At 25.8% G+C, this 3,628-nt stretch overlaps 1 long non-coding RNA gene across 1 annotated transcript; it reads left to right on the top strand.

Moving 5' to 3' along the window:
• The first annotated feature begins 1,845 nt into the window (after positions 1 to 1,845).
• LOC139906585 (uncharacterized) lies at positions 1,846 to 3,419 on the top strand. Its single transcript, XR_011782220.1, has 2 exons — positions 1,846 to 2,091; positions 2,150 to 3,419. It is a non-coding gene; the product is annotated as an uncharacterized lncRNA (long non-coding RNA).
• Positions 3,420 to 3,628: the final 209 nt, after the last annotated feature.

Raw genomic sequence — 3,628 nt, 5'->3', positions numbered from 1 at the left:
AGATCATATGAGTTTACCAATGACAATGAATGACAGAAAGAAAAATAATATCACTTTGTTAGAGCAACAAGTTTAAATCCATCAAATGTACTCGTATATGTACGAGTACGAACAATTCTTCAATTTAATTCAATGTAAATGAAGTAAAGTCCAGACAAGAGAAATACAATGATTTCTATATTGCATAACATGTACCTACAACACATACTCCTTCATGAATATCTAAGATAGTAATAAATTAATGAATCAATGGAACAATCTTAATTTATATATAAAATAAATCAGAAAAGGAAATAAAAGATCAGGACGTACTCACTGAGCACTGAGCTGTGCAAAATGCCAAAAAATTCACGGAACGAACTCTGAATAAAAAATTTTAGTGTTGGAATTGGTGTTTTTGTTTGATTTATATATATTTTTAAAAATTTCCCACGCTCAAAAAACAAATATTTTATTAATTTAGTAAATAAGTAATATGTAACAACTCTATTATAATATATATTTATATTTCAAAAATGGCGACGCTTATGTTTATTCTTTTTATTAATCAATTAATTATAATATAAATTAAACAATTTATTTTATGTCAAACAGTTGTAGTTTGGATTTAAAGGTATAATAAACATTTTAACTAAGATGGACTACGATAAGACTTCGAAGTATGAGAAGACGGAAGGGCATTAAGGAGTCACGGAAGGAAAGGAGAGCCAATCATTATTAAAGTTGATAATTCGGTATAGAAAAACACGTGCAAGGAGAAAGGGGGGTGGGTTGGGAGAAAGACTTATGGTATCATTGTTTAAAATACTCATTTGATTATCAGCTACCTTCTTTATTATGATTTTTATTAGCAAAATGTTTAATGAAGATATACTACGTATGCTTGACTTAGACGTTTTTTATAAGTTACAGTAGATTTGAAAACGTCACACTCCATGAAATTGTAATACATTATAAACCATATTCACAGAATAATAACTTTCAATATATCAGAGTATTTCAAATATATTTGAAGTTCAAAATTTAAAAAAAGGCTTAAATTAAGAATAATTTACATACTAAAAAATAAACCATCATACATTTATGTTAAATATACAAAATTAAACAGTATTAAACATATAACTAATAATAACAATAAACTATAAATACAAAATATTGAAATGATAGATTGATCCAAGATAATACTTATATATATATTAATATATGAATATTAAATTAAATGTCAAAATCATAAAATTAGGCAATAAATATACTAAATTGTATTCATCAATGAATATAAACAAAAATGGCTTTAAATGACCATATTTTTCGTCAAAATCTATATTTCGTGTAGTTAATTAGAAATTTGTCTTTCAATCATAAAATATAACACTTTGAGAAAGTATAAATGGGTTGAGAAATGAAATAACGCAATTTGAAGCTTTCTTCATGAAATTCGTGTCAAAAAAGGCTTAAAATGACCATATTTTTCGAAAAAAATCTAAAATTAGTGTATTTAATGATAAATTCGTCTCTTAACCATTAAATATAGCACTTTGAGGACGTATAAAGGCGTTTGAGAAAAGAAAAAACGCAATTTAAAACTTTTTTCTTGTCATTAGAGTCAAAAATTGCTTAAAATGACCATTTTTTTCTTCAAAAATCCAAATTTCGCGAATTTAATTAGAAATTCGTCTTTCAATCATGAAATATAGCACTTTGATGACGTATCAATGCGTTTGAGCAATGAAATAACGCAATTTGAAGCTTTTTTCATGAAATTAGAGTACAAAATGGCTTTAAATGACCATATTTTTCAAAAAAAAAAAAATCCAAATTTCGTGTATTTATTAAAAATTCTATAATTGTTTTTAGATAGTGCCACGAAAGTAAGTCTTGTAATTCTGGAGGGACGAATGACGTAATTCATATCATTTTCTTTATCAGTACAACAATTAACAATGCTTGAGGCTGTTTTTACATGCCTAGAAATTTGACGTTGTCCTTGAGTGGGATATGGATCTGAAACTTTCAAAAACGAAGACACATGACTTTTTTTTCTGCAATTTTGACGTCCTATTTCTGAATCTGCACAACTGAAACATCTACCATGTAAGTGTCATTAGAAAATGTATTTTTATTGCTATTGCCCATTTTATCTTCCTTGTAGGCTGATAAGGCTTTAATATTTATGGATACACAATCATTCAATGTATCTTGAGAACGTCTCTAGAGTCCATTCAGTGTTTACATTTACAAGTCAATGAGTTTTAATACTATCTGAAAGAGCACAAGCTCCAACCACAAGCTTTGCTGTGGTGAGAAATATCATTTTTCATGATTAATTCAACTTGGTGAAGGGTTTTCTAACGTCAATGTTCAAAATTTTATTAAAAAGATAAATTTCTCTTTCAGAAATAGAGTATCAACTTCAGTTTGTGTTTGTACAAGATCATAATGTTGTAAGGTTCGTTCAAATAATTAATTAATATGAAATATTATCCTTGCAATTTAACTTTTGATCAATTTATTTTGAAGAGCAAATTTATAATTTTAAATGATTAGTGTAATTATGTTTTTAGAGTTTATATTTTTAAAAAAACATTAATAATATATCTACTTTGATTATGAGTTCTATACCTTAAGTCTATCCATCATTTTTTTCCTCATAAATATTTCTATAAGATTTTAAATAATATACCAAAATAGAAGGGTAGCTTCAAATACCACGTCATGTTGACATAAAACTATAGCTACGACAAAATATTATAGATTTATAATTGCACAAATTTTATATTAGGTAACCAAGTTTAATTTATCATCAAAAATAATGTTTCTCAACACAATAGGTTGCATGAGGAGAGCTTGTGCTCCTCAAGATCGTCTAAAATCCACTTTAACAGCCTATTTCCAAATTGACAATGATGAACAGAGCCTTTTTCAGGTAAACTTATGACTTACAGCTATCAAATGAGCTATTTTTATATGTATTTGTCTTGAAACGACGAGACTCTGAACAAAAAGCACTAATTCTCATTTTGAATTAAATATAACTTTTCTTTGTTTATTTTTTAGAAATATTTTTGAAATACAAATATCTCTATTATAATTCTTTCATTTTTTTAAACTTTAAACTCTCAAGATTTAATTGATCTATTATAAAATGTTATACTTAAAATTATATTGCATTACTGATTTTACCATGCATAACCTCATATCTTGGATTTTCAAGAAGAGAAAAAGATGTTTCCGTACATTTTGCTTTAATTCTCGTTCAAAAATGGATGTCTTAATAAAAAAATATTATTTTTAAAGATTTAATAAATGCATCTCATTTATTTTGTTAATGTATTTATAGAATTTCTGAGCTTCTAAAGATTTTTCCGACACTCTTTAGCCATTATTTATAATTATATTATTAATAAACTTGTAAACAAAAACATCTGACTATATTATTTGATAAATTTACAAGTTCCTAAGCTGACACATATACTTTTCTTTTATATTTACACTCAGGATTTTCAAAAATTAATATAGTAAATAATCGACTCGATTTTATAACGTTTTTGATTAAAAAAATTGTGAGCATACTTATCTTTTAATTTTAAAAAGTTTGATAAAACTTTCCAAATTTGAAATACAAGATTGA

The sequence above is a fragment of the Lepeophtheirus salmonis genome, chromosome 11, assembly GCF_016086655.4.
Source record: "Lepeophtheirus salmonis chromosome 11, UVic_Lsal_1.4, whole genome shotgun sequence".
NCBI classification, from domain to species: Eukaryota; Metazoa; Arthropoda; class Copepoda; order Siphonostomatoida; family Caligidae; genus Lepeophtheirus; species Lepeophtheirus salmonis.
This window is presented reverse-complemented; position numbering and strand designations above follow the sequence as displayed.